The sequence below is a fragment of the Saccostrea echinata genome, unplaced genomic scaffold (assembly GCF_033153115.1).
Source record: "Saccostrea echinata isolate AGI-Se365-2 ecotype Australia unplaced genomic scaffold, CSIRO_AGI_Sech_v1 ptg000012l, whole genome shotgun sequence".
Taxonomy (NCBI): domain Eukaryota; kingdom Metazoa; phylum Mollusca; class Bivalvia; order Ostreida; family Ostreidae; genus Saccostrea; species Saccostrea echinata.
The window spans coordinates 1,738,698-1,758,029 of record NW_026889761.1 but is presented as its reverse complement, the minus strand read 5'-3'; the positions used below and the strand labels follow the sequence as shown (position 1 = coordinate 1,758,029).

General features: G+C 32.6%; 1 protein-coding gene and 2 long non-coding RNA genes across 3 annotated transcripts in view; all 3 read right to left on the bottom strand.

Moving 5' to 3' along the window:
* LOC133185663 (fibrinogen C domain-containing protein 1-B-like) overlaps window positions 1-19,332 on the bottom strand; it is a 150,201-nt gene that overhangs the window by 33,525 nt on the left and 97,344 nt on the right. The window lies entirely within an intron of this gene.
* Window positions 2,739-4,274, bottom strand: LOC133185200 (uncharacterized). Its single transcript, XR_009720883.1, has 5 exons — window positions 4,184-4,274; window positions 3,982-4,080; window positions 3,701-3,883; window positions 2,947-3,030; window positions 2,739-2,853 (listed from the first exon to the last, which is right to left on the bottom strand). It is a non-coding gene; the product is annotated as an uncharacterized LOC133185200 (long non-coding RNA).
* Window positions 4,287-14,829, bottom strand: LOC133185202 (uncharacterized). Its single transcript, XR_009720885.1, has 4 exons — window positions 14,800-14,829; window positions 14,174-14,278; window positions 4,487-4,670; window positions 4,287-4,303 (listed from the first exon to the last, which is right to left on the bottom strand). It is a non-coding gene; the product is annotated as an uncharacterized LOC133185202 (long non-coding RNA).

The following is a 19,332-nucleotide window of genomic DNA, read 5'->3' as shown; positions in this document are numbered from 1 at the left end:
AAATAATTTACTGTAAATGAGTTCATTACTACATACATATATTTTATTTCCAGTGAAAAAAATGTTATTCCTATAGACATTTTTTATAAAGTAAAATAAAATTACCCCCCCCCCCCCAAAAAAAAAAAAAAAATCAGAGAATGACTCGAACACTTTCCTCAATAAACTTCCCTTTAAAGAGCTCCTCGCTAACCACTAGACCACGGTGTCACATATACATACCCATTTAAATCGCATACAGTTCTCTATATTTAGCAAGCGTATTTGGACTTAGAATTTGTTAAGACCACGGTGAAAATTTAAGTAAGTTAACTTAATTTTTTATGTAGAGTGGGTCTTCATACCAAATTTTTGCAAGTGTAAAAAGCAACATCTTTCCATTGCCTTTCATTAATCGTTCTCAAAAAAATGGTACGATGACCCACTCTATTTAAAAAATATAGTTATATCATCCAATTTATGCCAGTTTTTGCGAAAATTGAGCGTGATGCTATTTTGTTGTGTTAATCAGAATCATTTTCGCTGTTAGAGTATTCAGGTTTTGTCAAATTTGTATGCAAATGGTAATAAGCATTACATTAATTCATCAAAAAGTGTAATTTTTGTAAAATGAATTTATTGATTTTTTATCAATCGTTATGTAGGCATATGGCTCGGCTTATCCCCCCAGTTTCTTTTGGTTAAAAAATAATTACTTGCTTAAATTATGCAAACAGCTGTCTGCTACATGTCCATGAAAAAAAATTTATAGGATATATTTTTTCAATATTCAGCTCCATCCTGAACCTATATGCAAAAATGAATCTCACAATTTTTTGTACTTAAAGAGCTATGGGCTTATATGATATGCATACCATCAACTGCCTGCTGGCAAAACTTCTCACAAAAGAGACATGAATGTTTTTTATTATCATAGTCCCCAGACGATGTTTTTGGTCTCTAAAAACCTGGTCTTTCGCTTCTCTGACTGTGGTAAAACTTTGCCGACATCATCATGATCATCTTCAAATTCACTGTCTTTTTCGCTGTCACTTGCAAGTGCAGCTTGTTTCTGCTGCATTTCAGATTTGAGAGGCTTACTGGGCATATCTGAAATTATTATATATGTACATGTATTGACAAAAGGGATTCATCTTTATTTTCATAGAAGAGGCCAATGGGCCACATGGCTCACCCAAGTCACAATGGCCCTGCACATTTCCCCCCCTATATATCCCTATGTAAAGCTTTGATTGCCTATTATGGCCTCATCTTACCCATTCAAACCTAATGAAGAGGTATGAAAGTTGTTTTTCCATACTTCAATCTGTTAGGCATGATTGAAACACTCTATGTAAGCTCCTTATGGAGATATTTATAATTTATAATGCTGGCTAATGAACATCATGTTAATGTGATGCAAAGGAAAGTAATTTATTTAAAATGAATTTTTTCAATTTATCAGACTGTGATCATGTCTGGAGAAAAAAAACAACTTATGGAATTAATCCTTAACTGTAATAAAGAAACAGTCATACTTAAAATTCAAGACAGAAATTCTGCCAGAATATTAATTCACTTTAAACAATCTACATATTGTACAATGTAATACATAACACCTTATACAAGAGGCCCATGGTCCATGACACCTGAGCCCTTTTGCAAGAGAAAAGCAGAAATCAGTTCAGTATTGGAAAGTTTGAGTAATTATACAATTGGTGCCACCCTATGCCCTGTGGGTGATGATTTGAACAAACCTGAAACTACTTCTCCCACCCTACCCCTTGATGTTACGATTTGAATAAATTTGAATGTACACTACCTGAAAAATACTCCTGTTTTAATATAACAAATCATGGCTTTGCTGTTCTTGAGAAGAAGGCCTTTAAAGACATTTTCTATATAATTCCATGTAAAAGTCTTATGCCCCATTGTGTCCCCACCCTTCTGCAAGGGGTCATTAGTTGATAAAACTTCAAGCTACCTTACCTGAGTATGCTTCTGTATTAATATGACTCGTCATGGCTTTGCTGTTCTGGAGAATAATTTTTCTGGCCCACTCAGACCTGTTTAACTTTTCTAACTGATGTCAGTATTCTAGAAGTTGTCAGTATTTTGAGCAGTTAGTCAGTAAAAATGCAACTCAGCTTATTAGACATTTTTATATGAAGAACCCCTTGTTATACAAATACTAAGCACTAACTACGCAAGTCACCATATGCTGTCTACTGTTGATTACATATTTTACATTTGCCGTAATTATATTGTTTTTAGATCATTTTTGATAAGACCACTTCAATCAACAAGCTTCTTTATCAAACTGATTGGCAAATTTCGGGAACGACTCTGATTTTTTCCGTCTTTAAGGAAAATCTGTATATTTTCAACGTGAATCTGTAGAGCACTTTTTTACTCGAAGATTCATGGAAAACACTAAAAAGCTGTACAAGTAAACAACTCTGCCCATTGTTTCTGGAGAAGATTTTTTTAAAGATGCCATCAAATTTGCACTTATTTTTGATTATATCCCCTTAAAATAGGGTGATGCCTTTCATGTGAACAAACTTGAATCCCCCACCGAAGAATACTTTGTGGCAAGTTTGGTTGAAATTGACGCAGTGGTTCTTGAGAAGGAGCTGAAAATTTGAAACAACAGTGACGCTGGAGATGGACAATGGACAAACTTTGATCAGAAAAGCTTACTTGAGCTTAAGAAAGTTCTGTTTTCAGCTTTATTACCAAGATCATTAATGGTATCTTCATCACAGCTTTCTTCATCGCTTGAAGGATGGTATGATTCATCATCATTACCATCATCATACTCGTCTGCTTTATCACTTAAAAGTGGCCCTGTATCATGTCCTATTTAAAATTCTAAAAAAAGAAATTATCATTTTAAGGCTGTTCATTTTTATGGGGTTAACTTTTAATTTGTAACATCCAAACAACATCATAAATATAGATTACCATTCTCATTGACAACATCATGACTGCTGCTTTCATTTACAAATGATTGGTGTGATTCCTCATCCTGCTCAATTGCAAAAGACTCTGTCAAAACATTCAAATTAGATATTAAATTGGAAAATAACACTTTTCTTAAAAAGTAAGATTCAAATTTATGATTACAATAGGGGTTATCTATTTTTTTCTTTTTGCCTTTACTATGCATGCAAAGAAGAGTCCCATGGGCTACAACATTTCCCATGTAAAAGAAGCTTTTCTTAATGCTTATAAAGAGTTTTTCTCCTTAATTTTCTCATGCAAAATTGTGAACTCATATTATGACCCTATCCTAACTCTAAAGGGTCTCTGAATCCACTATCCCCCCCCCCCCCCCCCCCCCCCCGCTTCCTTCCTCCCTTTGGCCATGATTTGAACAAAAAGGAAGCTACAAGAAGGTTTAAAAATACTTTTTGTGGTCCAGTTGTTCTTAAGAGGATTTGTAAAGATTTTAACCAGTACATAAATGTATGTATATATTTCAAGTTAAATCTTTGATCCCCTATTGTGGCCCCATCTACCTCAAAGGCCATTTTTTGAACAATTTAAAATCTTTATTACATCAGGAAGCTTTCACATAAATTTCAGCTCCTGACCAGTAAAGTGAGAGTATTATGGGCTTTGAGAAGAAAATACACATTATGGTTTAATTTGACCTCCAAATCTTTTTTATAGTACCATAATAGTGTACGATACATTTATTAACTTGACAACATACCAATCTTCTCCTGGATTTTGTATGCTGGTGAGCACAGACTGGGCTCACAGTTTCCAGCAAAGTTAACAGCTGTAACTCTAAACTCCCACTCTGAGTCCTGAGGAAGATCGGTGACAGTAAAGAGGGGTCAGTGCAGGGGTACTCATTTCTCTGTTCCCTTAAACCTCTCTTCTACAAGGAGGTCTACAAAGATAATCAATATTATCAACTGCTACAGTGTTTATGTGGTTTTGAACAGAGATCAACATTTCCCTTTTTTTATTCTACTTTTAAATTAGTACCTGTAATTTTACAGCCACCATTATGTTTAGGTGGTTCCCATTTCAGATAAGTTATAGAATTGTTGACAGCCTCTGGTACACCAGGTGGCAAAACATTGGCTAAAATAAAAGTTTAAAAACGTGAAAGAAAAAATAATTGAAAATAAAGTGCAATATGGTAATTGTTTTTTAAAATGTTATAATTTTTTTCAAATATACTTACTGTATTTGGGCTTGGGAGTTATGGGACCAATCACATCACTAGACTCACTAATTTAAAAACCTTCAAGATTCTTGGCCTGTATGTGGAAGTTGTATTCCTTGTCATTTTTTAATCCCTTCACTGATGAAAAAACTCTCAAATTCAAGTTTTGTAAACAAAACAAATTTCAAGAATCACTTTTGTAAAACATCTTTTCACAGTTTTCAGCCATAATATACTAATTACATGCAACAAAAGGACATGTAAATCCACTTACTAGTTCATAAGAAAGATACATGTGTCAACAAGTAATCAGTTACTCACCCTCATAAACACACTCATCTACTGGGTAGTCATTAGCCTGCCTCCAGTGGTGGGGTCTTCGTATTCTATGACATATCCTATAATCTTCTTAAAACCATCATTTCTTGGTTTGGTCCAAGAGAGAGATTGACAAAATCTTCATCAATGTCGAAAACACTTGGATGTCCAGGAGGATCACAACAAGCTGAGGGAAACATTTAATATTTTCAAAATTTTTCAACCCAGTTCATCATGCAAGCACAAAGACATTCTTTTACCAATCAATGCTCGAATCTTAACATATCCCTTCATATTGAAACGAAGTCTTAAAGTTTGGAATTCATTTGATATCTAACAATTCATGTTCAACAGAATTATCACTTCACTTCAGCTTAGCTTCAGGGGAGAGATCAAAATTCATACACATCTACAAAAACTAATCAATCACCTGAAAATGAATTTCTTTGGCTACCACTTAAATATTTAGATGACTTGCAAAATAAAGTGGACAGACAGGACAGTATATATAGCTTGAACGAATAGGGATATACTAAAATACTTAACTAAATGTGCATTCTCAACCAAATTTGTGCACAGTGCACTATTTAAAGAATGTCCATACAAAGTAGTCAAAATACCAATCCCAAAGATCTTGTACTTAGCATTTTACAATTTTTTCCTCATAAAAATAGACGAATTCAAAATTTGATGAAAAATATAATGCTCTCAAACTAGGAATAATTAACATTTTTGGTGGAATGGCTCTGTTCAATGGTACCAGTTATGGAAGAAAAAAAATGCTGCTGTTTGTTCTTTATCACAAAATACATTGTATTTAAAAAAAATTCCATTTCTTTTTTATTTTAAACATATTTTTCCTTTATATTCCCACAAAAAACTTAAATCCACTATTGTTGTGCCACTCTACAGGTACCTCTAGGAACCATGATTGGGAAAAAAATTGTACAGCACTTTCTGAGGATAACAGCTAGGACATTAATATCACTAATCAATGTCCTGTTGTGACATACATTCCAATGAAAAACTTCAATCCTTCATTGTAGCCCTATCCTACCCCACTGTAGATGCACTTCATTTATTTATTTTTATACAAAAAGACAATTGAACAAACTACCATGTTATGACCGCATCTTATTATGACATTTTTTTTATATGTTGATGTAAAAAAAAATATTGATTCCATACTGGTTCCACCTACCCCATTAAGTCAGATTTGAACATGCAAACTTGAATCTATACCATGTCAGGACACTTCCACATAAGTTTCAATGGTTTATAAAAAGGAGATTTTTATATGAATCAAATTTTCACTGTTTCATAGCTACTTCTCCTTGAAAAGTTGGTCACCATTCATTTAAACAAATTAAAATTGCTAAGTGGTTCTCCAGAAGAAGTAAAATGCTCCTGAGCTTTTGAGTAGATTTTTGTCTTAACCTATATTTCCACTTTTGCATAATGTTTTAGTTCTTACAATAAATTTGGATTCTACAATACCAATTAAAATATATTCAGTTAAAACTCCATGATTAAATTCCATACCAAAAGCATTAAGTGAGGAACTACTGTATGTGTACTTAAAAAAGCAGGCTTCATATTTTAGGGGGCCCTTGGCGCAGACAACAATGCCCTAATTCATGAATACCACTAAGAAATCATTTATAAATACAATATATGGTACAGACATTTATAGCGCTAATTCATGATGTCGCCAACACCTCAAAACCCAGTGATTTCGCTAAATTTTGAATACACTATTTTATGGACACATACAGTATATTTTGTGGCGGAAGGTTTTTTTTTAGAAGAAAATGATAATTTCTTTCTCTTTCAAAGTATTTAAAGTATGCTAAGTTTGGATTCCTATTTTTCCATGCAGCCTACACACAGAGTTATTCTGAGCCATGAATTGTTTTATGCTGGTCCTAAATTATATATCAAATAAAATATCATGAATTCTATCATTATATTTGATAAGTATAGCAAATATATTGTGAAAATCCAGAAAAAATAGCCGTAATCTAAATTAAGCTTAAAATTAGCACTATTTCGGTAATAACTAAAAATTAACATCACAGACCCCCACTTTTAATTTTCTTTTCTGAATATATAAAATACTTTTAACCATTCTTCTTAAATTCAGTAAAATGTCATTACTTTCAAGATATTTTATTGCTTGATAAATTTTTTAATGCCAGAAAAATATTTTCTGAGTGCAAAAAGGTCAAATAATTGAACTTGCGAAGTAATTTGAAAATTTTTTGTTGTCACAAATTTTAATACACCTATATATTCAAGGTGAAATAAGACTGTGTTTGTTCCCATAATTTATTTGAAAAAAATATTGGAGGAAAAACTTTAAAAATTGATTTATGTGTAAGACGTATTTACAGTGCAAAAAAAGTCAAACTAAATGCTCAATAGCGCCAAGAGAAGCACATTAACCCCTATTTTTTGTTTTGATTTTTAATTAAACTAGGTGTGTAGATTCTAAAAATATACTTGATAAAAGATTCTCATTACTTTTGAATTTAAAATTTCAAAATTATGCTTTGTAAAGTAGAAATCTGGTGTCTGATTATATTCGATAACATTGAAACACTAGAAGCTGATTCCAAACATTGATCGAAAATGAAAATAAACCAATGCAAGGAAACTCAAAACATCTGTGTGATAAATGTATACAGACAGGGAAACTAACTACATGTGGGTAAATAATGTACTCTGGCAAGGAAACTAACTACATGTGTGCAAATAATGTACTCTGGCAAGGAAACTCACTACATGTGTATGATAATTTTAAACAGACAAGGAAACTCACTACGTGTGTGTAAATAATATACTCTGGCAAGGAAACTCACTACATATGTGTAAATAATGTACTCTGGCAAGGAAACTCACTACATGAGTGTAAATAATTTACCCTGGCAAGGAAACTCACTACATGTGTGCAAATAATGTACTTTGGCAAGGAAACTCACTACATCTGTGTAAATAATGTACTCTGGCAAGGAAACTCACTACATGTGTGTGATAATTTTAAACAGACAAGGAAACTCACTACATCTGTGTAAATAATATACTCTGGCAAGGAAACTCACTACATATGTGTAAATAATGTACTCTGGCAAGGAAACTCACTACATGTGTGTGTAAATAATATACTCTGGGAAGGAAAATCACTACATGTGCAATTATTGTCCTCTGACACGGAAATTCACTACATCTGCGTGATAAATTTTAAAGTTAAAGATAGAAACTCAAAACGTCGACACAAATACTGAGGTATGTGACTAATGCAGAGATTATTAAATACTGTACGTAGCATGAAAAAAATTGCTGGCTTCACATCAATGTTGCTATGGAATGAAGGAAAAAAATATACTACATGTTTTGTCTTTGATGAAAAAAGAAAAAAAAATAAAAAAAATAGAAATAATGTTATATTGTAATATATTTCAATACAAAATTTAATATTGCAATGTATCCAAGGTATTGTAATAGGATTTTTAATTTGCAATACCTAGCACTTAACTATGAACACAATGAGTGATTTGGCAATTTTAAAACAAACTACATTTCCTTTGCAGTAAATTTATCATCAACTTGTTCCTACTATGGATAAATTATATATGGCTCAACTAGTATTATAAACAATGAAAGTATATCCCTGAATAGAAAATAGCAAAATTTATATTTTTTTCCCTAAAAATGTATGTCTGTAACATGAATATATTTCATTCAGAATGAAAGTAATAATAAAGAAATAGTCCTTGAAATATTATGTTTTTTACGTTATGTCAAAAATCTTGACGCGAAACATTGCAGAGGTCTGAGAGAGGAACGAACGACTACTCTGCATAGGAGATTGGTAAACAGCAACCCCCCCCCCCCCCCCCTGCCAAACAAACAAAACAAAAAACACGATATAATATCTAATCATAATATTTAACCTCCTGGGGTAGTGAACTCTATAAAACATGTTTAGTAGACTTATCTATAATGCATATCATAGAAGAAATATGGAATCAAAATAATCATCCCAAATTAAACATACATGTATTAACCATTAGAGAGAATCTAGGTATGTCACTCCAGTTTGTTTACTTTGTACCCCATTGGTTTTTCTGAGTTGAAATCATGTTTTTATTTCAAAATGAAATGCCATTTCACATTCTTTTGACATATAATTCAGTCTGTCTTTAATTTGATGAAGCTTTTAAATTGGATTTGCATCTCATAAGAATCCTACAATTTATTCTCAAATACAAATCAATCAGTGTTTTGGAAAATCCTTAAGTAAAAGCAAGAGGCCACTCAATCTCATTCATAACAGTATGTCACTTCTTTTCATATCCATGCTCAATACATTTCACTCTGATTCTTATTCTTCATAATTTCAATACTTTGCCGATGCTTCATTGTGTTAGCAATGTATACCAGTTCTTCTTACTTTTATACTAATTCCAGTTCTTAACTACTGTAACATTATTTTTAAATTTGCAAATTAAATCTCTGTTACAAATATCAATTTAAATATTTTTGTTGTAGGCAACCAAGAATTCAAGTAATGTGAGAAAAACAAAATGCCAGTAATATGTCTTCAATTATGTCATGAAAATGACTCTGGCCATCCGAACCGAGCAGCATCCAATCTTATAATTATGTGTTGATACTTATAAGTGTTGTCAAATCGGACAATTTTTAGTAACCGGTTACTCGCTTACTTTTCCGATCAAGTAAACGGTTACACGGATGGATTTTTTTTTAGACCTTTAAACATCCTTGCTCATGGTATGTATTCAATAATAACTGTAATATATGTAACGTCATTACAATTTCCATGTTTAACATTTACATACTGGCCAATATCAAACGCAAATGCACTGTAGATGCGTTTCATTTATTTATTTTTAATTACACAAAGACAAATTAAAGCTTCTAAATGAATTTGTTCTTGAATATCCTGTAATATTAAGTTGGCAATTTTTGCGGATGTCCTAAATATAAACTTACTTTAGTTTCATTTCTGTGTATGTTAATTTCATTTTACATATTTTACACCTTTCGGATTTAAATTCTTTTAAAACATTTCGGAATCTATGCTTTTGATGGCTGTGGAGGCATCTTGTTTAAAATTAATCCTGTACTGCGGACTAGCACAGTATAAGTGAGGTAATTATAATTAACCCAGGTTTTCTACATTGTATACTGCTTGGCAATCAAAGCCATCGATTAGATAAACTGTGAAAACTAAGTGTTATCAAAACAAATCGGTCATGTTTGTGAAATGCTAGATCAAGTCTAACGTTAAATAACGGTAAATAAAATGGTAGAGGTGTACATTCATTTCTGAACAAAATAACATTTCTTTTCTACTTTTGTCTATATATCTGAGTAACTGAGTAGCAGTTTTACTATCTGATACTCGCATTGTTTGCCGATTAACCGGTTAACCAGGTACTCGTTGACAACACTAGTAGAAATGGTTAAAATGGCATCACACAAAATAAAGATAAATTAATTATTCAAATAACATGGAGTAATACAGTAAAACATGCTTACAATAGCAAAGAGCCGGGGACCAAAATATTTAATTCTTTATAAACATAAACTTTCCATTTACAACACTTTTAAATCTATGGGGAAGGAAATCACTTCAATGTAAGCATATAAATTCATTTTAAGCATGTTTGCTATAACAATGTTCTGGCTGATTGATTTGAAAATTTTATAAATGGTTCTTCAATGATGTGCACAATTTAGGAGACACTGCAACAAATGGAAGCTAGACCACTGCTCCTTGATGAAAATATATCCTTGTTCGTAACCTTATTATAAATCTAGCTTAATAGTCAGACTGGGTGAAGCCTATCTTTATGAAGTATTGATACTGATGGTGGCATTACATAAAATCAAAGGCCTGAAGGCCTGAGAGACGCATCGCACTGAAGGTAGAAAACTCAAATTTTTTTACTCAGAAAAATTCGACATACATCTTGAGGGAACGAAAAAAAATCAGGAATAAAAATAAAAATTAAAAATATCATTTCTTTGAGGTTAAAAAAAGATTTTGAGTCGTGGCATTTTTTTAGTCGGTCGGAAGAGGGCAAACAAACATTTTTTTAAAGATAGTCTGATATATCAATTATAATTCATTGATATTTAAATTAATCTATAATTGATTTTAATTATACTTTTATTTTTTTTTATTCTTTCATTATAAACATAGTAGAAAGATGAAATAATGAACGAGAATTTAGAAATGAATGATTATTGAATAATTCTATATAATTTCATATCTGAATTTTTTCCGTTTCTTTCATTATGAGCATTTTTTTTTAAATATCAATACTTTGTCTTAGACTAGTTTTATCAATCAAAATGACATAATACGTAAACCATAGTGGGATACATGAAATGTTCATATAATTCGGACTGAAAAAAAAAAAACAATCGGGAGTGGTATACGGTATACTATGAAACACGTTTCCTCCGATATTTTCGATAAAATCAACTCAAAAAGTCTATGTTTATACGGTATTAGTAAACCTATAAATTGAAATCCACTGTCATTGCAATTTTTTATCAAATATTTTATCATACTCAACTGACATTTTACCAAAAACTGATCATTTCACCGTTTCGTGTCACCCTTCCTCGTGGAATTTTTTTCCCAAAACAGTCTAGACAAACTCCAAAAACAGCTTTGCTTTTCCGGAAATAAGAAATTGAGACTGAAAAAGACTCCGAAAATAGAGTCCGCACATGCGCACACGCACAAAAAATAGCGATTTTTCGGCAAAAATGATGGGTCTACAAAAACTGTCTGTGCAAAGTTTTGGAAAGTATGGCAATTATGCCAGTACTCAGAAATGCTAAATAAAAGACTTCGGAAGAGATCGTATTTGTCAGATTTTTTATTTTATTTGCAAAAAAGGAGATATTTACTTTCAAAGTTGACGTTTGAAGTCAGGTCAATTACAGAGAAAATGATATGTTTGAGAAGTAAATATGCATAATAAAAGGGATATATATGCAAAATGGGACAATACATATTGTAACTATTAAAAACTTGACTGAATTTTAAACATATATTAGCATTCCGGTATTTTTATTTGTGTACGACAACTGAATTGAACGCGTAAGTTCTTACCATGGTTATTTACCGATTTTTTTTTTATCACATACGAACAGATATTATTATGAAAACATTTTTAAAACTATTAGCTATCAAAATGAAATCTTTAAAAACCACTCTTCTAGAAATTAAGGTCACAACATGTCTTCTAAATATAAACCTGTGAATATCTCTGCTCCGTAGTGAAAAATGCGCATTTTCTAATTAAAATACATACAAGCTGGGTGTCTTCAAAAACAAGTAAAAGCACTTAGATATCGTAGGAACAACATAAAATTTAAATCAAGGAGACAATAAATCAAATAAGAAAATAATTCTTACCGGCAGTATTGAATTCGATGTCGTATAATCCAATTTACTACTATGCAAGAGTTTGAAGCAATAAATAAGTCAATATCCACAAAATAATTTCATAAATATAATTATCCATTCAACAAAAATTAAAGTAAAGTCACAATGCACTAAATACAGCCATTATGCAGCCGTATATTTGAAGAAAGCGAACGACAATCCATCATTTGTTTACATCGGACGCCATTTTGCCGCAATGCATGATGGAGCCAAAGACTTCGTTTTCGGAGTTCACGCCGTTTTTAGAGTTCGTCTTGACTGCGAAAGGTGGCCCTTGTTGCAAAAATTTATTCAGTTGAACATCTTACTATTCGTTTCATCAAGTGAAAAAATAATGATATCCCTTCTATTTCTATAAAAACAACCATCTTGTTCCTACTGTTAGTGATGTTTTATAAAATAAAATTATTGTATATTTTTCTCAGATATTCGTACAAGCAATGTCGTATTACAAGGCCTAATAATTTATGGCAAGAGCTGTTGTGATGTAAATAGATCTTACTCCGCGTAGCACATGTTTGTTTGTTGTTGTTTTCTCTCTTTCTCTATTTTTGTTTTGTTTTGTAATTGTTTCTTTTTTGTTATCTTTGTTGCTTTCAAAGTATAAACAACATATATATGTGAGATTTTATGTTATTTGGTATTTAAAATAGACAATGAATATCACCAACTTGTCAATATACATTTGCTCTATTTTCAATGGCGTATTTAGAATCAATATTGTGGAGTCCTTTGTCGCCGCAGTAATTGAAAAGAAAGAAATGGGGGTCGACTGCAATGAGGCCACATCGCTGTTAGGGATGCGCCTCAAAAAATAGTTTGTGTCCAAAAACATGTGAATAAACATGATAAATATTAAATCCCTCTTTATGACATTATGATATCATGAAATTAGCTTAACAGCAGACTGGGTAGTGCAACTTGTATAATTATATTTAGGCCAAAAAAAATAATAGTCTTGTTTCCTGCTACCAGACCTACCCTATTTTTTTGCACCCGACCCTAAAGTTTTTTTTAGGTTTTGGAAGGAAAAAAATCAGGAATTTCTGGAATTTCATCGTTCTGTCACCATAATCGGTTTTCGTGTTAACACAAAACAAGCATTTCATGAAATTCTTGTTTTAAATGTGGACTTTCATAAAATACCACTTGAGTTTTGCATTTATAAAAAGACATGAATTAATTTTAAAAGACATTTTTATACCTCTATTAAGAATACTCAAATTTGATTGGCTTGTTAGAAGGCTTTTAAACTCAATAATGACTCCAAAAAGTACCGTTTACAGCAATAATGACCTAGGAATCATTGCACGTGGGGTATAATGACTGGTCAATAAAATTAATGACCGCTAAAAATGACCTGTTGATCCAAATTTCATTCAAATTAAAAAAAAATATGCATACAGTTGTACATTACAAAAATTGCCGTTATAAAAATATGTATAGTATTTTTAGGTTACGGAACACGATTGGCCTTTAGATGCGTCATAACATTTATCGTTTTCATTGAAATTAACTTTCGTTACAATACAATGTCAAATTCAACGAACGCAGACTCGGCTCTCTTGTACAGTAAAAGTCTGCACCAGATTGTCATTGTAGTCGGGAATGGTATCTGTGAATTTATAAAAATGCAATGTTACTGACAATCACAGAGTGTTTTAATAAATCGGCGGTGCAAAAACTTACATGACTAGCAGCCGAAAAGTAAACAACTTAACTAGCGAATCCCCATCCCGATGGAACACTGATAACAGTTCGTAGGTCTTATACATGTAATTTATTATTTTAGTAATTAAGCTTACAAAAATTGCCTTAACTTATATCGGTATAATAAAACAATTGATTACCCCTTATGAGTTCAACATGGTAAAATAAGGACCCTCGACCTGGCCCACTCGCTGACCTGACCTGACCTCGGTCGCTACGCGGCCTCGGTCAGGTCAGGTCACCTCGTGGGCTAGGTCTCGGGTCCTTATTTTACCATGTTGACCGCATAAGGGGTAATTAATTGTATAATATTGACCTGTGACATGTTTAATTTTATCTTGTATTAGTTCATATCCAAAAAATGATGTCGGAAAAAAAATAAAATAAAAATATAAAATAAAATAATTTTCCTACCTACCTACCCTATTTTTTTTCAGGCTGGTAGCAGGAAACAAGACTATTATTTTTTTTGGCCTTATATATATTACCTGAATTAATCTCATCATCATCATCACTGTCAAATGAATTTCCATTGAATTCCCAACTAAAAGGGTCCGATTCCACTTCCACATCTGAGCTAGCCATTTGGATGTCTAAAACATCAAAGCATTTAGATTCAACATCACCTTTTAAAAATTAAAACTGTCTTCAAACAAGAGGCCCATGGGCCACGATGCTCACTTTGGTCAAATAGGTTCAATAAAAGACTTACTTATAGACACAAAATATTACAAAAAAATTTATCAATTCAGATTCTGAGATCTTATTTTCCAGGTATAAGTCTTCTGCTAAATGTGTCTTTGTGTGACATCATATTGTAACTAGGGGATTGCTCTAAAATCAGCCCCAGTATTTCCAATTTGTTTAAACATCATTTATGTTAAAAATTATACAAAAAATATTTTTTCGAAAAAATATACAAACTTAAATTTAAATACAGATCAATCTGGATTTTAACTTTTTTGCACAAAACTATAAATTAAGAGCATATAAAATTATAAACATGTAATGAAAAAAATATGAAATTCAAGCAATATTATCATTCTTTCTACATCCATCCACTTTACAAAACAAAACCACAGATGTTGAGAGTAAATTAATAATATAAACTTACTTTTATAGTCTGATATAAATTTGATCTCAAAACCGTTTTGGTCAAAGCCAGCCTGGCAGTAAAAATCTGCTTCTGACGAAGGTGACATTCGTCTTCTCTGAAAATAGATGTGATCAGGGAATACATAAGCTTTAATTCATAACATACTATATAAATGGTGCCTGTTTTGGAGGGTAACAAATGAAATTGACACCCTTTTGAAAACCATTGTTAACCTTTTGTTTTGTCATTGAAATGATCACTCCTGAAATATTTTATCGACCAAATATTGGAAGATTTTTTTTAAATTTTAATCAATTCTTTGCCTGTAATCAAATGACCACCAAAACTTGTGTTGGATCTAAGGGAAAACAAGTTTCTTGGTTGACTAGTGATACTTTTTACAAAAAAGTTAACTGTTTATTGAGTTTTTTTTTTAAACATATAAACATAGGTAATCAAAGATTACAAAGCTCAATGAATGGTACATGTGTATCTATAAGTAAGGTAAATCTTGTACCAATTTTGTGCGAGATCAATTATCAATGCAAGTTTGGTTAAAGTAGGACTTATAGTTGCATGGGAATAGACCTGCTCCAAAAACTTTAAACTTAAACTGTTTACTCATAAAGAAAATGTAGGTCAGTTCCAGCATCCATAGCATGTCTGGTAGTGTCCATCCCTAGTTTCGTCATCCATGCAAGTTTAGTCATAACATGTCATATAGTGATAGAGCTACTCCAAAGACATTACTCTGGTCACATATCTGAAAAATGTAGGTCAGATTCAGCATCAAAAGCAAGTCTTCTTGTGTCCATCTTTAGATACATCATTCCATGCTAGTTTGGTTCTGGTAAGGCTAATAATTACTCATCTGGAAAATAAAGGTTAGATCCAGCATCCAAAGCAAGTCTGGTAGTGTCCATCCCTAGGTGCATCATCCATGCAACTTTGGTTCAGGTAGGGCTTAGTTACTTGGAAATGCATGGACTTGCTCCAAAAACTTTAACCTGGTCACTCATCTAGAAAAATTTAGGTCAGATCCAGTATCTGAAGCAAGTCTAGTATTGTCCATCCCTAGATGCATCATCCATGTAAGTTGGGTCCAGGTACGGCTTATAGTTACTTGGGAATGGACTTGCTCCTAAAACTTTAACCGGGATGCCGACACAAACGAATATCAATAATTATGATTTGCCATCTAAATCACATGTTCAATTTCAAGTGTGATTTACAACATTTTCATAATTTTATTCGGTAAACAAATAAAAAAAATTACAAATTCATTTTTAATGGACCCAAATTATAGCTTGTATAGCCACTGTATTAGTGTAAAATGTGCACTGTGCCATTTGGCTGACCCCACAAAATGCAAGAAAGCCTGATTTTCTAGTTTGTAAGTTCATTGCAGTCTGCACTCTTGGTATTCGTCATCGAAATTAAATGATATCCATGATGTATCATATAACAAGAGGCCCAAGGGCCTTAACGGTCACGTGAGTATAAAACAATAATCCATAGAGGATCCATAGAGTATAAAATAAACTGAATAGATATAACCTTAATTTGTTGCCCAAAAGCAAGAAAAATAGGATGATCATGATCTTCGAAATAATTAGTCTAATATTCAGTAACAACTCATAAATTAAGTTCTAATCTGTCCCCAATTTAGATTTTTTTCCTATAAGTTTTATTTTCTAATATGCCCCCACCCTACCCCCGAGGGTCATAATTTGAATAATCTTGAATCTACACTACTGTAAAACACTTTTTATTCACAAGAACTTTATTTTTGCGTAATTATGTGAGACAGTGTGCTCGTGAAAATTTCATTCTCACTTATCTTAGTATTCCTAAAGATTATATACAGCAAACACATTTCGTGAATATTCTGTCTCGCTAATAAGGAGTCAGTGACTATCTCGCGAAAATGATGTGTCCCGAAAATTTAGTGATCTACAGCACCTGAAGATGTTTCTGTATTAAAATGACTAATCATGGCTTTGTTGTTCTTGAGAAGAAAATTTTTAAATGATCTTTCATATATATTCCTAACTAAAATTCGATCACCTGTTGTGTCCCCTCCCTACCCCAGGGGGTCATGATTTGAACAAATTTGAATTTACATTACCCAAGGATGCTTCCATATAAATAAGACAAATCATGGCTTTGCTATTCTTGAGAAGAAGATTGTTAAAGATTTTTCCTATGTATTCATATGTAAATCTTTGATCATAAATTGTGGCCCCACTCTATATTACCTGAGGATGCTTCCATGTAAATATAACCAATCATGGCTTTGCTGTTCTTGAGAAAATAATTTTTTCAAGATTTTTCCTACGTATTCCAATGTAAAAATTTCATTGTTCATTATGGCCCCACTTTGAATCTACACTACCTGAAGATGTTTCTACATCAGTTTCATCTTTCTTGGGCCAGTGGTTCTGGAGAAGATTTTTCCAATGTATTCCCATGTAAAACTTTGATCTCCCATTGTGACCCGCCCTGCCCCCGGCAGGGGTGTGCAATTACCATTGCCCAGCGCTCAGGGCTACCAATTTTAGAGGTTGGGCTATCATAAATCTATACTGCATTAGCCTGTCGGGCTAGTAAATCTGAAACGAAAGTATATGTATATTTACATCGACTGAATTGATGTACGAATTAACTTTGTTGTAAAATCATAATCTTTAATTCTTTTCAACATATATGTATTGTGTGTTGCTATCGCCAGTCATTTCAGTGACTGTCACAATTATATTCGATAAAAATAGGGAGAAGTACCTGACAATAACATAGTGGAAACCATTATTTGTTTTATTTATTTCAACTTAAATTTTTTTTTTTTTTTTTACCTTTTTGTTATACTTATACATGTATTGTTTTCGGTAGTTAATGGGCTAGTGATGATTTCAACCTCGAGCTAGTAACTTTGTTACTTCCACTAGCCCAGGCTAGTAACTAATTTTTGTAGTTGCACACCCCTGCACAGGGGTCATGATTTGAACAAACTTGAATCTACACTACCTGGGGATGTTTCCACATAAGTTTTATCTTTCTTGGCCCAGTGGTTCTGGAGAAGAAGATTTTTAAAGATTTTTCCTATGTATTCCTATAATGTAAAACTTTGATCGTCCATTGTGGCCCCACCCTACCCCTGGGAGTTATGATTTTAACAAACTTGAGTCTACACTACCTGAGGATGTTTCCACATAAGTTTCATCTTACCTGGTCCAGTGGTTCTTGAGAAGAAGATTTTTAAAAGATGCCATTAATTTTTCACTAATTCTTAGTTATCTCCCCTTGGAAGACGGTGTGGCGCTTCATTTGAACAAACTTGAATTACCTTTACCCAAGGATACTTTGTTGCAAGTTTGGTTGAAATTGGCCCGGTGGTTCTTGAGAAGAAGTTGAAAATGTAAAATGTTTACGCAAGACGCACACCCGCACGACGACAGATGAAAACAGGTACATGTAGCAATAGGTCACCTGAGTGACTCAGGTGACCTAATAAAATCAGAGCCACCAATCAACATATTGACATCCACTGGCTAAGCAACAAACTTTTCCTCTGATGTGGTTCCTAACTCCAAAATATCAAGTCATTTTGCATGGCTGCACCACAGATTTATGAAATTGATGCATATGGAAAATATTACCTTAGGCCATTCCAAGTTTTTTCTATGTTTAGCATCCACCCATCTTTCAAATACTTCCCTACCTATTCGCAAAAAACACACAAACCAAAAAGTAAAACATAAGTCATTATAGCCATAAAAATGATGTCATTCAAAGAATATGATTCCATTAATCTATTTTTCTCGTAGAAATATTTATTCTTCAGCAAAATCAAGGTATTAAATGCTTAAAATATTCCAAATATGGCATATTGTAGACAAATACTTAGAGAAATTGACAGAATTCAGTGAATCGACCAGAATAAACAATTTCAGGACTCCTGATTTTGTTTGTTTGGTTTTTTTTTTTTTTTTGTTAAGGGATGTCAAAAAAACCAAGGCACACGCGGACGCTAAACATTGAAAAAACTTGGAATGGCCTTAAATGTACAATGAAATACCATACTAACAAATTCTAATTAATTATCTAGGCACGCTCTTTGATCTCTAAAAGTTGGCATTAAAAAATGATTTTGGTTTAAATATATTTTATTCTAAATACTTGCTGTAATAGATGACAAATCTCCATGAAGTTCTAAAAACAGAAAATTTATTTCCACATATCTGTTATCAAGGTGGCAGGGGATAATTTTTCTTTTCAATGCCAAACATGTGCCGAGGGGGTAGGCATATGCATGAGGTCAATAAAAACAGATAGTTTGGGGCAGTTTCTTGGGTGCTAATTAATTGCACTTCATATATCTATAGCTCAAAAAATGTGTCAACGTATAACATGTAACCTACATATTAAAGTGCACATGTACCGAAAATGCACTTGGAGGTCTCCAAAGACTTTGGCTTGTTTTTCCAAGATTTGGGCTGCTGTCGCACCTATACAGCCCATCCCATTCCCGAGCGAGCAGGATAAAACACCCAG